The sequence below is a fragment of the Coturnix japonica genome, chromosome 2 (genome assembly GCF_001577835.2).
Source record: "Coturnix japonica isolate 7356 chromosome 2, Coturnix japonica 2.1, whole genome shotgun sequence".
Lineage (NCBI taxonomy): Eukaryota > Metazoa > Chordata > Aves > Galliformes > Phasianidae > Coturnix > Coturnix japonica.
Window position 1 is genome coordinate 85,892,757 of NC_029517.1, and position 19,373 is coordinate 85,912,129.

The window sequence follows — 19,373 nt, forward strand, 5'->3', positions numbered from 1 at the left end:
TTTCATTTTTTTTTTTTTTCAAGGCATATATGAATCCTCATTAAAAAGCTAATAATCCAGTTTGCAATACATATTCTAAATGGCATCATCTGAAACTTATTTGCTTTCCCAATGCACTCTTAGCCCTATCCTATGTAAAAAAAGTATAAATTCATAATAACAATAATAACAATAGTAATAAGCTGCCTAAAGATTTTCATAGAAAGTATTTACCTTTTTAGTGAGATAGGATTGTCAGGTAAGGGCAATTAATTATCTATACCATATTAAGAAAGTGCTTAAAATAATGCAATTGTAGGGATATTAATGTGGTTTCTTAATGAAGATTGGAGCTACTTACTGGCGGTAATGTTTCATGCAAGTTTGCTTAGACTATTGAAAAACAAACAAACAAACAACACAATAAACAGTTACAGTACTGGAAATTCTGAATATCTAAGAAGCACATGGGGTCATTAGAATTATATTCACTCTTCAGTACTAAGTAGTTTTATAGACTGGTATTCTACTGTTATAAATCTGTCCAACCCATTCATTCTGATGCCATTCTGCACTACTGACCTAGCCTAAAAACTTTATTGAGGACCCTGTAAGTTGGCTATCAGTTTTCTGTACTTCACTGCAAAAAATCAAAGTAAACCCCTAAGACCAAGATCTTTTTGAACCTCTGCTCATTGTTATCATATGCTTGTTCCCAGCACTGAAAGTTCTCTTGGACTGAATTTATTTTACAAAGTTATTGAAACAATCCTAATAAACTGTCTGTTGAGGGTTTTTTTATTATTTTTCTCATGGATTTTTATTTATTTATTTATTTATTTTTTCTGCTGAATGCCGAAAGCATTTTTTTCATCTACTTAAGTAGTGAATTCTTATTACTTTACAAGGGACCTGAAGAGTTAGTGATTACTGAGAATTACTGCACAAGCAGCTTCCACTAAGTAGATGATTATATAGAACCTTTCATGCTCGTATATTAACTTAAATGCTGATTATTGTGGTTCTTTTTCATTTTCTTTTTTTTTTTTTCTTTCTTTTTTTTTTTTTTAANTTTTTTTTTTTTTTAACTTTAAGATGGTTAATATGGCTTCAAGTCATATCATGTAAAGTATAAATGTGCTACTGTAGGGTGTACTTTATATACCACAGACCTTATTGGTGGGAAAATCCTGATATCCGGGATTAGCTTCACACTGTGATTAACTTTTCAGAGGCAGAAGGATGGGATTTTTAATTCCAGGTTTTAATAAGTTTATGTCATTTATCAGTTGAATGCTTTGGTTTGAAATGCACTGCTCCCACATGAAATGTCTTTATTCTACATCTGTTTATTTTTACAGATTCCCACAAACCATTTCTTCAAATATTTCCTTTATTAAGGGGTTCGTTTCAAAATAAACTCACCCAAGGTTTTAAACTTCTGTATTCACAATTTATTTTCTCTCCAACTGAATTTTGTCTTGTATCACACATAACTGTTAACGCTCTGTCTGCATTTAAACAAATCAAGCCTGTTTGTGTTCTATCTGTACATGCTTATCTTGGGGGTAGGGGAAGAGAAGCAAAGGGATAAATAATGAGGACCTAAAAGTCAGAGAAGGTCTTGTCACAGTTTTAGAAACTACCTAACTGGCTTAAAACCTGTTATTAATTTTGGGATATTAGTGAAATAAGAACAATCAAGCTCAGAAAAAGCCCACCGATCTAGTTCTAAGTGTTAATGTTTGAATCCCACCTGACCAACTAGTTGTCGCTCAACAGCTGCCTGGGTTATTCAGTCTGTAGAGCTCTCCGGTTATGAAATAGTGATTTTACTTTTTATTCTCCTTACTATTACTATGCTAAAGTATGTGAAGCTTTCCAGTGATACTCTCCTTGAAAAAGATACTGTTCTACAGTAGAGTACTTAAGACCTATTTATTCCAAAACTGCATAACTTATCCTGTCTCAGAAACACTCATAAATGTTATTGAATTACAGCTTACTCAAACTCACATCCTCTTTCCATCTATCCAAGTGCTGCATGTATCTACCATGTGAACCACTTTCACCACCAAGTACTAAAAGTCATGATAAAACTAAGTCCAAGAACAAACTATTGACTTGTGGATACTGATCCACATGTTTAAACAGTTGTATATTATTTAATGCATGTGCAACAATAAGGACATCTGCACAAGGGCTTGAGAAAGATTGACAAGTTCACAAAAAAATACTGTTTAAAGTTATGCCAAATGCAGCACAAAGAATTGTGTAGGCTGCTCTAGCACATAAATATACTTTTATATAAGCATGTATGCTAACTTGGTCTAAACCCATCTACAGAGGGCAGCTTCAAAATTGTAACTTGCTTACAAGTGGTCGCCCTGAAAAATCTATGTCCACTTGCCCGCATTTTTCTGCAGATAGGTACAGTAACATTAGTCTAGCCCTAACTTGTTATGTGAGGATTATTATAATATTAGAAGTCAAATTCAAAAAGGTAGCTTCTCAAGAGAACAGATGAGTATTTTATGATTTAACTATTTTAAGAACATACAATAATACTGCAAATTGCAAAAGTGGACTTTCCATTATAAATCACTTGTTTCTCCAAGTGGTGCTCTGTTTTCTAATTAATTGGTCGTAGAAGGCTTACAGGAACATGAGGTCAAAAACTGCAGAAAATTGTGGGAGAGTGGCTGAGTACTTCAAATCAACCATAAAAGAACAAAGGTTAAATTCTGCCTTTGAGCAGTAGTCATGTTGGGCAGACTATAGCCTGAAAACATTCACTTTAGGAAATAGACTTCAGCTATTTTTACTCACCACAGAGCATGGCAAGGCAGATAATTTACTGCAGCTGAATATATTAATTTAATTATTCATTGTCTCTATTGTTGTTATAAACAAAAAGAGTGAAGAATAAGAGATCTAAGCCAACAGGGAAATGTTAATGCTATAAATGAAGAAATTTGTAATTCTACACAAATTGAGCAATCAACCAAAGGAAAAGCATTATTAAAAAATAAAATAATTTTTTTAAAAAAAGATTCTTAATAATATTAAATGAAAATAGAAAAGAGGTTATGGAATAAGCTTTCATCACTGTGACTTCTCTACCACAACAGCTCTCCTGTAGTGGAAGTACAGTGGTCTCTGTAGAAGATGCAGAGGCCAGAGAATAGGAGCTATAGATGAGACGATCAGGCGAGATAACCTCTTAAAGGAGGAAGAGTTTAGGAGTGGCAGGAAGTACTCAGCTCATCCTCTTTACTGGTGTTGAAGTCTGATCTTACATGCAACGTCTTGCCCTCCGCAGCACCATTTGTTTGGAAAGCAAATACGAGTTCTAAATCACTAGGGGGCACACAATAGTAACATGTTACTGCTCATTATGTAGAGAGAATTTCACCCTTTCTGGAGAAGAAAAAGAAAACCACTTTTTTCATGTTTCGACATTCAAGCACTGTATGAAAAACACTGGTTATCTTTCCTTGTACTTAGTATGTGATTTTTTTTATTTTTTATTTTTTTATTTTTTTACTATTTTTCAGTGAGATATGAGATAATATTTTTCAAATTTTTCAATATGAGATACTATTTTTCAAAGTGAGATTTGTGCTTCTTTTTGCATATTATTTTGTCCATTAATTAAGCAGTTTCCAGTTCTTACTTGGGAAAAAAAAAAACGGATTATTTAGCCTTAATGACCTCAAGCTGTCTGATAACTGTGTGACCTTCTTAATAAACCCCAGTGCCTACACTGTAGTTTGCCTGGCTAACAGTAAGCTAGAGTTGATGATTGATTTGAAAAAAAAGCAAGCAAAGAAATTCAAAACAAAACAAACAAATAAAACAAAAACAAAACAAACAAAAAACTCTAAGCCAACCAAACCTAATACTCCAAAAGTTAGCAAGACGGAACATTATTCCAGAATGAATTGCTTTTAAGTGTGATAAACTTTGCCTGTACTGATTACATAAGGAGAATAATAAAAAAATATATTAAAAAAAAAATCAACAAAATAACTGCTAAATATTCCAAAATTCCTTGTAAGGCAATTCTAGTCGTGGCTCCTACATGCTTGACATCCTATTCCCTTAATGTGTTTTACAAAATTGTACATGAAAGGTCCACTGAGTCCATCAGGTTGCTTGGCTACAATCCCAGGATGGCGAGTGGGCACCAGGTTGGACTGAGAAATTGTGGATGTTCAGTATGTGATAGGATTTTTATCACCAGACATTACAGATGATGGGACTTTCTCATTCAGTTTCACTGAAATGAATCCTCTTTGCAGAGGTTTACCGTGTAAGAGGTTATGCAGCTGTTATATCAGTTCCATATATATAATATGTGTGTGTCCATACATATATTTAAACTAATAAGGAAAATTTGAGACAATTACATGACATTCAAGTTTTCTTGCATGGTGGAATACAGAACAAGGTCAGAGAAGAGCAAGCCAGTCTCAATCTATGTTTTGTTGTGTTTCTCTCCTACTCAGCATAAGTTTTCAAACACTGGTTTAAATATTAACTTCCTCCTGTCTGTCTATCATCTTTATTAGCATTACTTTGAAAAGACATTAATATTTTTGGTCTGATATATATTATCAACCATCTGTGTGAAGCAGCTGACACAGTTGGTAAAGTTATTTCATTTTCTTTTTAAAAGAGATTAGATACTTAGATTTTAAAAGTAACCTTATATTTTAAGAACAAAACATTTAAATATCAAAAATTTCAAAATGCAACTAAAATATTATTTATTGTTTTGCTGCTTATTTTTGTTTATTAAAATAATACTAAGAAAAATGGGAAAAAATATATCCTTGAAAATTATTTAATTAATTCTTCAGAATAAAAACCATGTAAAGCACTGCTTGTATTTAGCCATTGATCTACATTGTCATATAAAATGTTTTATGGGAAAAGTTCTCAGGTTCCCTCCAGTTCTTCATAAACCACCATTAAGGACCTCTGCAACCTTTAGTCAACATCAATAGAATGGTAAAAAATGAATCTCCGTAGATTATTGGTTGAAATCCATCGCTCAAGTAGGGCCACCTAGAGCAGACTGCCCAGACCCACATCTAGCCAGCTTCTGGAGATCACCAAGGAAGTAACCCCACAGCCTCTGGGCAGCCTGTGCCACAGCTCCATCACTCATGTAGCACACAAGTGCTGCCTGGTGTTTAGAGGGAGCTTCAGTTTCTGTCTGTTGTCCTGTCACTGGACACCAGTGTAAAGAGCCTTTTTCCATCTTCCTTACACTCTCCATTCGGGTATTTATTAACATTGATATGTGTAGACAGATCCCTTTAAGTCTCCTCTTCTCCAAGATGAAGAGTACCAGCTATCGATAATTCAAGGGAATTTTCAGACTTTTGTAAGAGTACTTCTGTCTGAGACAGTCTTGGTTGATTTTGCTGTCTATATGTAGTGGTTTTTCCCCAACAGACAGATAGATTCCACAAAGATGCCCATTCACATTCACCAGGTAGGACAGAGGAGAGAATGGGAAAGGTAAAAGTATGAGAACTTTTATTATTATTATTATTATTATTATTATTATTATTATTATTATTATTATTATCTGAGACATTGAGACAACTTGTATGGCTTTACCAGGCTTAAAATAAATTAGTTTATTGTTCAATTTGAATCAAAAATATACTAATATGGTGCATAATATAAAATGTCAATATATTTAGAGTACACTTTTCTGTAGATGCTCTATTAGTAATGTCATATTCCAAGTTCGACAGCATTTACGAAAAATGCTATAGAATTTCACAGAAAAAGTAATTAACTTTAGCTTGGCATTTATTGAAAGGACTTTCCAGTCACTTAAAAAGGCACTTATTTCATAGACTATCTTCCAAATTCATGTTGGCAGTGAGTCACTAGCCCCACATTACAAACATGAAAACCAAGGAGTGACATCATTAATCTGGAGAGAAGCTGCATAATTTCAAGCAATTTATTTATGAATTTCAGATAATTAATTTGATGGAAGGTTTGTCAATGTTCCCATTTCATATCAAATACTGGCTTCTGCTAGAATTTTCTATTTTGGAGTGCTTCATCTTTGTCTATACACCATTACAAATAATGAGTGCTTTTGCTGCTGTTATTGTTGTTTTGTTTCTCTGGCTTGCAATAGATAACATCTGACACTTGAAGGAGTAGGGTAATAGTAGCTATTACTCTAAAGATATACTCATTCACTCATCTAAAGTTAACATGTAATGGTTAATAGCATACCTATCTGAGAAATAAATGGTTTTGTATTATTTACTTTTCTCCCTCCCTCCCTCCCTCCGCTCCCCCCCCCCCCCCACCCCCCCCCCCCCCCCCCCCCCCCCCCCCCCCCCCCCCCCCGCCCCCCCCCAGCCCCCCCCCCCCCCCCCCCTCCCCCCCCCCCCCCCCCCCCCCCCCCCCCTTCCCTCCCTCCCTCCCTCCCTCCCTCCCCCTCCCTCTTCCGTTCCTTCCTTCCTTCCTTCCTTCCTTCCTTCCTTCTTCCTTCGCTTCCTTCCTCCTTCCTTCCTTCCTTCCTTCTTCCTTCCTTCCTTCCTTCCTTCCTTCCTTCCTTCCTTCCTTCCTTCCTTCCTTCCTTCCTTCCTTCCATCATCCATCCCCATCATCCCCCATCCCATCCCTCCCTCCCTCCCTCCCTTCCTTCCTTCCTTCCTTCCTTCCTTCCTTCCTTCCTTCCTTCCTTCCTTCCTTCCTTCCTTCCTTCCTTCCTCCTTCCTTCCTTCCTTCCTTCCTTCCTTCCTTCCTTCCTCCTTCTTCCTTCCTTCCTTCCTTCCTTCCTTCCTTCCTTCCTTCCTTCCTTCCTTCCTTCTTCTTCCTTCCTTCCTCTTCCTTCCTTCCTTCCTTCCTTCCTTCCTTCCTTCCTTCCTTCCTTCCTTCCTTCCTTCCTTCCTTCCTTCCTTCCTTCCTTCCTTCCTTCCTCCTTCCTTCCTTCCCCTCCTTCCTTCCTTCCTCCTTCCTCCTCCTTCCCTCCTTCCTTCCCTCCTTCCTTCCTTCCCTCCTTCCTTCCCTCCTTCCTTCCCTCCTTTCTTCCTTCCTTCCTTCCTTCCTTCCCTCCTTCCTTCCTTCCTTCCTTCCTTCCTTCCTTCCTTCCTTCCTTCCTTCCTTCCTTCCTTCCTTCCTTCCTTCCTTCCTTCCTTCCTTCCTTCCTTCCTTCCTTCCTTCCTTCCTTCCTTCCTTCCTTCCTTCCTTCCTTCCTTCCTTCCTTCCTTCCTTCCTTCCTTCCTTCCTTCCTTCTTCTTCCTTCTCCTTCCTTCCTTCCTTCCTTCCTTCTCATAGAATTATAGAATCATAGAATTATTAGGTTGGAAAAGACATCAAAGGTCATCTAGTCCAATCTCAGCCCAACCATAGTACCCTAACTCTAACAACCCTCTGCTAAATCATATCTCTGAGCACCACATCCAGATGGCTCTTAAACACATCCAGGGACAGTGACTCGACCACCTCCCTGGGGAACCTATTCCAGTGTTCAACTATTTCTGTAGAGAAGTGTTTCCTAACATCCAAACTAAACTTCCCTTGGCACAACTTGAGGCCATTTCCCATCGTCCTGTCATCTGTCACCAGTGAGAAGAGACTTGCCCCATTCTCACTGTAAGCACCTTTCAGATAGTGGAAGAGAGCAATAACGTCTCCCATCAGCCTCCTTTTCCCCAAACTAAACAGCCCCAGCTCCCTCAGCCTCTCCTCATAGGGCTGATTTTCCAAGCCCTTCACAAGCCTTGTGCCCTTCTCTGGACCTGCTCCAGTACCTCCATGTCCTTTTTGTACTAAGGTGCCCAAAACTAAACACAGTACTTGAGGTGAGGCCTCACCGATGCTGAGTATTTATTGTTAGATGCCAAGTATTTATTGTTATATTAAGCAATTTCCAGGTCCAAAATATATGTTGTAAAACAAAGAAGATACTTGTTATGTATCAACATAAAAACCAGCATAGTTATTAAAAACTATATTGAGAGCTACATGTTTACTGCATGTTCTCCAGCATTTTTTAAAAGACAGAAAATATGCATCTTATATTTCATATACATCATGACATACACACTTGGTGATTAAAGAGGAGGAGGAGATCATAATATGTAACCTTCTGACTCAGTCCTCTGAAATCTAATACAGAAATCATGCTAAACAAATGTAAGACCAGCAATGCCAGTAATGCATAGAATGTCTGCATCACTCCTGATCTTTATGAATATCTTAAATAGCATCTAAAATCAATGAAAGAGGCTTGCTTCACTATCTGTTTTGCTCTTTCGTTCATTATAGGTATACAAGAAACAATTATGAAAAAGTGAAAAGACTACTTCTTTTCAGCTATAAACACCTTTTCAATATTTTATTTTTTTATCCCTGATTTGAATATTTCTTCCTACTTCTTCTTCTGCTTTTAGTCATAATAAGGAATCCAACTCAGAGAGGGCACACAACTTTTAACTAAAACTGTAGTTACTACTATTGCAAGCAATCTAGTAAAATAAATTAGACTATTTGATATAGTTCTGTTTTACCTGTTCATCTTTACTGAATAACTACTGCTTTCCTATGCTAGGTCAGACTTTGAAAACTTGAAGTTAATTTGTGAAACTAAATCTAATCTTACAGCTCTTTTTAGCAGATACAGGATCTGTGAGTTTTGTGGAGTTTTGTTTTTGCTGTTGCCACTGTCTTACAATATGGTTTAATTGAAAGAATATTCCTTCTCTTTATCTCCACCTTTTTCAGTCATCATGTTGAAATTTTCAGGTTGTTCATATTTGCCTAATACTGTTTGCATGATTAGATGATAGAATGAGAAAACAACCCATAGATCATAAATAGCCTGCTTCAATCCTGTCCAGTTAGTTTACTTCTAGCTTTCTGTTCACTACTTTTAAAACTGTGTTTATTCTGAAATGTTATATTTATTATAAAACCATTTGTTCAATTTGCAGAATCAACTAATTGAGACCCATCAAACTAAACTTCATCACAAACATTTTTTTCTTTTCAGGGGAAAGGACAGTGTTGCATATAGACAGCCGTGGCTTTAAATCCATGTTACACAGTATATTCAACATTTTATTCTCAGTTCAGTGTGCTCTTGGCAGCAGCAGAAATTGCATGTTATGTGTTTTTAAATGTGTTATCATATTTTCTAGAAGACCATTCATGACTGAGCTCCTTTTGCATGTAGCAGTTTAGAAATTATAATCAGAATCTGACCTTTGTAGAGATGTGCTTTGTGTTTTTATGATTCTTTTTAACATGATTTAGGTGCCCTGTTTTTATTTATTTATATATTTATAACTCTTGAGTCCCACAACTGTGGCAGAGCATCAATCCTTGCAATAGCAATTCATAATTTTGTTGACATAGGTTGCAGAAATAAAAGTTATTAATTATGAGCAAATTCCTGTTCACGCATCTCCAAAATGATAGGGAAACTGGGAGAAAGACTTCTTAGTATATAGGTTGCACACATGTACAGAGTTAGACAAGTGTGGGCAAAACTTTCACTAAAACTCACGATCTGTCTGTCTGCATCAAGCTATACATATAAGTATATACATATACACACATATAATCAGTCTTGGCACATAAATTTTGCATAAACTAGGCAGGACAGTTACGCAGTTTCTTCTGTTTTTCCATTACATTTAATTTTCACTATTTTTCCAGTTAGAGATAGTCATAAGGTTATTATTTTAGAAATTTTTAGCAGGAGCTTCTGTCTTGCCTACATTATGGCAGGTCTCATTTTTTTTTGGTGGTTTTATTCCACCAAAGTGAATAAATACACTGAAATGTAAACTAAAATTATTTTTATTAGAAGTCCGGAGGCATATTATATGTAAAAAAAAATCCTTGAAATGACCAATGAATTAGTTTTTTGTTTGTTTTTTCTTTCTTTTGTTTTTGTTTGGTTTGTTTTTTATTTTTGTAATCAAGATCTTACAATTTCAAACTGATTTTATTTTTATTGAAGATTTATCTTCAAAATTCTTCTAAGATAATTTAATTTTTCAGACTCCTTATAACATGATGAGTTCACACATAAAAAATATTAAAAACTCAATGATATTAATATGCATTTTAAGTGCTTTTGCCTTATAGTTCCAAATGAAATAATAGATATTAATGGAACTGAGGAGAAGAAAATAACACTCATGATTTATTGTAGCACAGGATATTAAGTAACCTCATGTATACTTGGTTACTGATTTCTACTAAAGAAATTGAGAAAGTATAGATCACCATTTGGAGGGAGTATCATTATTTGGGACTTCCCAGAAGAGCAATAACAGCTGTATTTCTTATTATAGTTTCATTTTAAAATTTAAATTATGGGTGGCTTGGATTTTTGTTTCTTTGGTTAGTTTTCTTTAAGATAATCAAATAAGGAGAACTTGAAATGTGGCCTCAGTAGTGCTTTTCCAGTTCTACTGACTGTATTGTTTCTAATACAAACAGGATGCTGTTGGCCTTCTTGCCCATCTGGGCATACTGCTGGCTCAGGTTCAGCCAGCTGTTGACTAATACCCCCAAATTCTTTTTCTCCTTCTAGCTTTCCAGCCTCTCTGCACCAAGTCTGTAGCATTTCATGAGGCTGTGGTCAAAGTGCAGAACTCCACGTTCAGTCTTGTTAAAGCTCATAGAACTGGTCTCAGTCCATTGATCCAGCCTGTCCATGTCTCCCTGTAAGGCCCTCCAACCCTCATGCAGAACAGTACTTCCCTGTATCATCTGCAAATTAACTGAGGATGCACACATTCCAGTTTTCCAGATAATCAATAAGTATATTAAACAGGACTGGCCATAATACTGACTTCTGTGCACCAGTTCTTATGACTCATCATCAGCTGGATTTAACTTCATTCACCACTGCTTTCTGGGCCCAGCTATTCAGCCTTTTTTTTTTTTTTTTTTTTCCTAGACCGGATTCCAGGGTCTTCAGGAGAATACTGTGTGAGACAGTGTCAAAACCTTTGTTAAAGTCTGGGTGATTATATCCACAGCCTTTTCCTCATCCACTAGATGGGTCATCTTGTCATAGAAGATCACGTTGGTCAAGCAGGACCTGACTTTCATGAATCCAGTTTGTCTTGTCCTGATACCCTGGTTATCCCACATGTGCCAGGTGATCACACTCAAGATGGTCTGTTCCATGACCTTTCCCGGTACAGCTCTGTAGATCCCCAAATCATCATTCTGAACCTTCTTGTAGATGGGCAAGTTTCCAGATTTCTAGAAACTCCCCAGTTGAACAGGTCTGCAGAAAAATGATAGAATGTAGCTTGGTAATCACTTCTGGCAGTATCCCACTGGTGGCTCCCATCTGGCCCCATGAACATGGGACAGTCCAGGTGGAGTAGCAGGTCACTAACTGTTTCCTCCTGAATTATGGGAGGTTTATTCTGCTCCCCATCCCTGTCTTCCAGCTCAGGGGGCTGAGTACCCTGAGGATAACTGGCCTGACTATTAAAGGCAGAAGTAAAGAAGTCACTGAGAATTTCAGCCTCATTTTCAGTGATAATGTTCCCCACTGCATCCAATAAATGAATGGAGATTCTCTTTGATCCTCCTATTGAAACTAAGATATTTCTAAAACCATTTTTTATCACCTTTAACAATGGTGGACAGATTAAGTTCTTGCTAGCCTTTCACCTTTCTAGTTTTCCCTCTGTGTATCCTAGCTTCTGCTACCTCTTGGTTCATCCTAGTTACCTGAAGTGGTGTGGGACAAGGAACCAGAACAATTCACTGTGGTGTTTCCCATTATGGTATGGACTTGATGAAAAGTCATTTGTTTCTTGTTATAAACATTCTAGTTAAAGGTAGTACAGATGAGCAATGGATAGTAACTGCTGAATGCCTTTTCCGAGGATCTTCTGACTCTCTTCTATTGACACAGTTTATATCTATATCATAATGGCACTGAAGCGCTTTTCAGTATTAAAGATAACAATTACACTGATGTGTTGTTTTTTTTTTTAATAAATGTATTGATGCCTACCACCAGTTGGCACAGCATCCTCTCAGCTGCTAGATATGGGCTGTGAGATTGCCAATAATTTCAGAGAGTAAGAAACCAGCAGTGTTTCAGCTTAGGGACCACCCAAGCATATGCCCCTTTGGCTGGTGCATTAGTTTGTCAATTATAAGATTTTATCTTAGAATGCTTCTATGTGCCAATTTAATTGTTGTCAGAAGGCTGGTAAGTGTGGATGCAAATGCATAGCCCTGCTACAGTTTACAAGACAAGAGACAATAGCATAAAGTAGAAGAAAATGCCAGATATCTGTGGAAAATGTATAAGGATATGAAGCTGCTGTGAGAATCTACAATATCATCTGACTATCATCATCATCACAGTATCATAGTCTCGTGCGGGTTGGAAAGGACCTTAGAGATCATCGAGTCCAACCCCCCTGGATTCGAGCCTCCTGTGTAGCAGAGCGGCACTTCTACCACTTGTGCCACAGGGGGGATTCGAACCCAAGGCCTCCGGTGCTGCAACGCGGCATTCCTACCACTGCGCCACTGGGGCACACAACTACAAGGAAAATAATCAAAATGCTGATTTCAGGTGCTGTTTGTAGGAAATTCTGATATGGGAAGTTATAGAGTTGAGAAGTTTGTATTGCCATGCTCACTTATGCATAAGAGAATTAAAAAATCTGCCAGCAAAAAAAATAATGATCCAGAAAATGACATGTTAACATTCTCCACTCAGCCGGATATGGACACATGAAGAAAGTAGGCATTTAATGCAATTGAGATATTGTCTCAGTTGGTATAAATTTGCATGATTTTATGAAATTAAATATTACTTTCAGGATCTGAAAATCATCAGCATGAAGTTAATATTAGATATTCCATTCTGACCTATCTAAACAACAAAGTTACATTTAGCAAAAAAGAAAACATATTTGATAAGAAAGATCTCATATTAAGTATACTAAAAAAAACACACCGGACAAACCAATAAAGTCATTTCTTAAGACTCAAAAAACAGATAAGATCCTTGATCCTTGATTTCTCCGGCATCTCTTCTGTTCACCACGATGGTTCAAAGTTTACTGACAGTATCCATGTAATGACATCAGCCAGCTCCCTCAGCACTCATGAGTGCACAATGAGATCACAGACTTACTCATGGGTGACCAGTTTTTTTTTGAATCTATATGCTTAACTTAACCTGTGTTTTAAATTTCTCCAGAGTTTCCTCTGCAGAAGGTTATTTGTCTAGAGTAGATTGCTCTATAGCTAGAGACTTGAATTCGTTTCCTCTGCTTCTAGGTATTTGATCTTGCCTTAAAATTGCATATGAAAGCGTTTGTTTGCTCAAGACTACGAACATAGTAAACTGCAAGACCTCTGAAGGACATCTGCCACTAAAATGAGGAAAATAACAATTATACTTTAAGATTTCTGAATACATTTAAACCCTGAATTAAGACCAATAAAGTTCAGCATGACTTTAATATTTGCGTTTCCTGTAGCTGCAGTAAAAAAAAAAGTCTAATTAGTTAACTATAAATAACTGTTAATCGGAGTTAAATTAATACTATTTTAAATCAGATTTTACATTCATGATAGAAACTGTCCCCACTAAAATCAAGTGCAGTTTTGTTATCAGAGAATATGGAAATAAAATTGTATCTTTTGTCTGTTTTCTGTTAAGGAAGAAAGGTAGTATGTATGATGATTGTATATATATAGAAGAAAATCTTACTTTTGTTATTTCCCTAAGCAGTTTTATGAACCATGCTATTCCTAAAATGGGACAGTTCCAACCTTCTTAACACTTAACATATGCTTACTTTGTCGGTAGTACTATTGTTTTCAAAAATGCCCTAGATATGTCATCCTCAAACAAATGCTATGAGCCCTCATTTATTAATCTGATTTAATGAGCAGATGATGTCCAGTTAAGTTTGAAAAAAAGGAAAAAAAAAATATTATATATTGTTAGGGATGACTATATATACATATAGCATGTTCTGAAGAATAAGCCCTTTATCATTAAAATTAACTCTATTCTTCCTGCTTACTTACATATTCTTCATGTATTTAAGGGTGTAAGAACAAAATTTGGACTAAATAGGGAAATCTGTTTTTCTGTTTTTCCTTAGTGTTTTTATTGTAGTTATTGTAGTACTTTTGACATGGGAAACAACTCATTTTGTGATATTCTTGTAGTATTTTTTTATTTAAAGGATTGGAAATATTATATTTGTTATTGAATATCGTCAAATATTATTTTAAATTACTACTATTTTGAAATTGCTATAAAGCAGAGGAGCTCTTTTGAAAATAATTTAGAAATATATATTAGTTTCTATCAATTCATCTGTGCTATTCAGGTTCTGTTTCATTGTTTTCATTCTGATATTTTTAGCTCTTTTTACATTTTAATTATAGACAGTTTTAGCAAATGGATATTTCTTCAGACTTTAAAATTTCTCTCAAAAGATTGGACATGAAGCCAAGGCTCTGAGACATTTTGTTTAAATTATAGAGCTGTGCTGCTTAACTTCACTTGGAAAGTTATGGACATCATTGTTTTGAAGGATATTGAAAGGCAATTAAAAACAAAGATATTATCAGGTAAAGTCAACATCAGGTTAAAGAGAAAGTCCAGCTGTTGTAATTTGATCATTTTCTATTGCAGGTCATCTTCTTGGTGGATGTAGGGAAGGTTGTGGGTGTAATCTTTCTGTATATCAGTGAGATCATATATTATATCTCATGACATACTCCTGGACAAGTTGTCCTGCTGTGATCTAAGTATATTCACCCTATACTGGCTGATGAGCTGCCTTGACTGTAGTGCTTAAAGAGTTGTATTGAATGGGCTAAATCTGGATGGCAGCCTGACACTAGCAGTGTTTCACAGAGCTCAGTTCTAAGGTCAGTCACATTCAACTTTTTTTTTTTTTTTTTTTTTTTTTTTTTTTTTTTTTTTAAATTAGTGCTCACTTTCAACTCGTTTGAAATATTTTCCCACATTTAGTTTACCTCTTACAAGACTAGAAAAAGCTTTCTTATGAAAATGGATTCCCTCACTAGTATAGTGCTAGCTGTATAATATTTTTCTACATTCTAAAAATACCAGTTGATGGAGATGAAGGAAGGAAGGAAGAGAAATTATGAAACAGAGAAGATATGCTCAATTGCAAAACTACAGTTCAACATATTTGATCACATGAACTTCTGTGCTGTTGAGAGAATAAGTAATGAGGTGGTATATGTTTTCATTCATAAATCTAACTTTTCAATGTTTTTCTAATTCTTTACAATTAATTTACCTAATTTACCTTAACAGTTTTAAACACATTTTAAATACTTAACATGAGGTTTTCTATTTTGAGAGCTTTATTTTGACATAAAGAATGGAAGTGACCATGCTATACTCTCTCCACAAAAACATACTTCACCTGAATAAATGGTATCCAAGAAAGATAAAGTAATAATCTTCAAAAATTGAATTAATGTTCCGTAATACTTACCAGTGGGTCCTACTTTAAAAGGAATAAATAAATTCTATTCTAAGGTTACAATTACATTATTTGTCTAAATCAAACAACAGAATTGAGGTACTGTAGTCAGGTTGTTTATGTTCACTAATTGCTTTGTAGTATTAAAATTGAACATGATTATCTTTATTCTTTGTTTGCCATATATTTGACCTGTGAGAACACTGGTGCCTAATAAGTTGTCTGATCTATGTTTAACCCAGTTAGATGTGGTTACATCACATATGCGCCATCTGGAACTGGCTGAAATTCTCTTGAAAAAATGAATATGGCCGTGGAGGCTACAAGTCACATCAAAATGTATAGAAATGGGGAAATCTGGATTTATCATGTAAAATTATTCACAAACATTTCATATTTACTTATCATATTCTTTCTATGCATCCTACAAAATACTAATATTTTTTTCTATAGAAAGATATTTTCAAGGTGCCTTAAAATAACAGGATGTATGATGGATGGTTTAGAACTAGTGAAAATTTAAAAAAAACAAAACAAAACAAAATCAGTGTAGATTTGGAATAAATGAATAGCAGTGTAATAAAAATGAAGTACGCAATAGTCGTATTCCAATATCTGACATTTTAACACATATCCAAACTAAACATTGTTTTCCTTTTTTCATTATTTTCTCTCTCACTCACTCATATTCCTTTAGGCAACAGACATCATCAGCTTTTCATCTCTAAGATCTCTTAGTATCTCAGATTGTTTTTTTTTTTTGGAATTTAGGTATAGTTAGTATTTCATTATAATTTCCTAAGCCCACTGAGTTTGTGAGCACAATTTTTTTTATTTTGTTGAAAAAAAATTATCAAATACATACTTTTAGGAGAATTTGGGATCTAGTTCTACTAGATCCAAAACTGAGAACAAATAGCTGCTTTGATAAAAGGCTTAGAAAAAGCTTTTTGAAGAACCAGCCTTTTCCTATTGAGAGGAGGCCATATGTTTGAAAATGCTTTTAGCTTTATAAATTCTGACAGAATGTCAGTAATTTATTTTCAATTATTGTTCTTTGAATCTTGTATTCATTCTATACTCTTTAATGTCTGAATTATCATTTATTGTACAGCCAACAACTTCTAGCATAGTATGCCAGAGCAAATGGTTATTCAACTGTTACTGCAATAATGAATATATATATATTTATTTTTATATATATATATATTTATTTTAAGAAAAGGTTTTTTATTTGTACATTCTGTATCTCAAATGTGTGTAAATGTTGAACTTAGTTTCTTTGACTTTAAGCCTGTGAACTGAAGGGTACCAAAAGGAGATTAATTAGAACAGGGTTATATTTTGAACTAGAGTGATTACCTGAAAATACAACATTATAAATATATATGAAGAACTCTGCATGGCACATTCAGTGGTCTTTATTTTCTTACTGATATAATGTAAAAACTTCTGAACAGTCATAGATCAACTGTAGGAGTAGAAGCTCCAGTGCAAACAGCAGACAGTGTAGTCCTTTTCAGCTATGAGGCCTTCTTCCATTCAAATTCTTTTCTTCAAAAGTATGCTGCAGGGGCAGCTCTTGCCTACTAGTTTAGATGACTGTACATATGAAGTGAAAAAGAAGTGCTACTGATCACTTACATCTGTGTGAAATGCTACATAAATATGAATGGATCTAGACACATAACAGACTCTGGTCAAAGAATCAATTACATATTTGAGTTGTGAAACGGCTGAATTTGTGTTCCTGAGTTTTTACCCCAATGTACATCCAGAATTGCCAATTTACTTGCTATTTATGATCTCAAAGAGAGACTGAGCTCATGCAGAGAAAGCAATTCTGATAAATATACACTTCTCAAACTGCACTGCCTTATAAGCCATCAAAGCAATTTGAAAATCAATTTGATGTTTGACAGGGAGCCAGTCTATTCCCTTCAGGATAGAAATGACATGCTGAGGCCACTTAGTGAGAGGAAAATTCTGATGATGCCATTTTGCTCAAGTCAGAGTATTTGCAGTGTTTTCTCAGAAAGATCAAAATCACAGATTATACGATCCTAACCCAGAGGGTAAAGTTCAAAACATTGGCTGTAGGTTTAACAAGTACCATCAGCTGGAGAAGCTGGTTTCTAAGTAGACGATATCATTGCATTTTCTTTTTTTTTTTTTTTTTTTTTCCCCTTACAAATATGATAGCACAACTGGCAGGTTTAGTGAAGTACTCATGAGTTCTTGAGATGTTTTTTTTTTTATTAAACACTGCAAAGGAACAAACTAGAAAATAATAAGAAAAGAAATATTATTCTGTTGGAATCACTTACTACATAGATAATTTAAAAACATTTCTACTGTGATAACTTAAAAGATGAAATATTGAGAGCTAGGCTTTTATTTATTTATTTTCATCTGAAAAGATAAGTATGTATTAGATTCCTGCCTTTCATCAGTGTTTCTGATTGAAAGATGGTGGAGTTTTCAGCTGCTGTTTTTATGGACTAATTTGAACAGCTATTCTGTATTACCTCAATGGAATTTTTCTAGATCTCAGCAGCTCTATAACGTTAACTTATATTACATTATATAACATATAACATTAAAATCAGTTAAATTAAATTTATCAACATGAAATAAGGTATAGATTTATTGTCTGAGGTGTTTGTTGAAAATTTACAACAATTTTGTTGTTGTTTCAAATGGGAAAGTGAGGTAATAGCCTTGAAGCTACGAGATATATCCATACACATCCACAGACTTTACCACAGAGAAGAAAGTTAAATAGATAAGGTAGTGGTTGTAAAATGTCTAAAACCAGAAGAAGTATATTTTACTTACCAAAATATTTATCAAACATAATTTTATGATGTAAAACTGAAGTTCTGTAAATATTCTCCAAACGATGAAAATATTTTTTGAGAAAAACTTATAATTAAAAATCAGTAAGTTACAACATGTGGAAATTAATAAAGTAGAAATCATCAAAGGCGACAAACATTCTTACTGAAATTAAACTTTACTGTCTGTGCCATTGCTAAGCTGGGCAGAATTAATTTGTAGTAATCATCCACAGGCTGGATTTTGGATGAACATTGAGAGTTATGGAACAGGAAGTTATTTTACCAAGGATACACTGGAAGCCTACTAAGTTAAGAATAAAACTGCTTTTCCATCCAATTCCTAATTCTACTTACCTTTCCATTAAGTCACTCTATTGCCACAAGAAACATTGTTGTAAAAACAAAATCACAAACAAACAAACAAAACAAAACAACAACAACAAAGAGAGGATCTTTTTGGCACCAACTGAAAATAAAGCTGAGTAAAGGATAGGTAAGACAGATACTTGTGTTTCAACTAGATATGCAGTGTAAAGCCATTTGAAATTCTGCTGATTTACTGATATATATTCTCTCCTACTCGTTTCCCATAGTCTGCTATGGCATTTGGGTAATTTATTTCTTGAGAGATTTAGCCGTTATTACACTCTGGGCCATCTAGCTGCATTTTTCTTTATCTTTAATGCTTCTGTGCTTAGCTATGCTTACAGAACTCCTAGGAAAATATGGTCTGCTTTGTCATATGGCATAAATCTTGTGCACAAAACCTTCTCTAAACTCTCGATACACTGCTATTGAAAGGAAGGTAGACAGCTACAATCTTCAAAGTGTTTTGTTTAATCTCGACAAGTGTAGGAATTATACTTTAGTAGTAGTAGCTGTACTTCAGTTAACACTACAAGGCTGTGGCAGTTGTGATAAGTAGAACTATTAAATAGCTCCTGAATTACTGATGTGCATACAGATCCGGGAAATAATTTGTAAGAAGCAAACTGATGAAGTTACCCCATCTGAGGTGCCATTC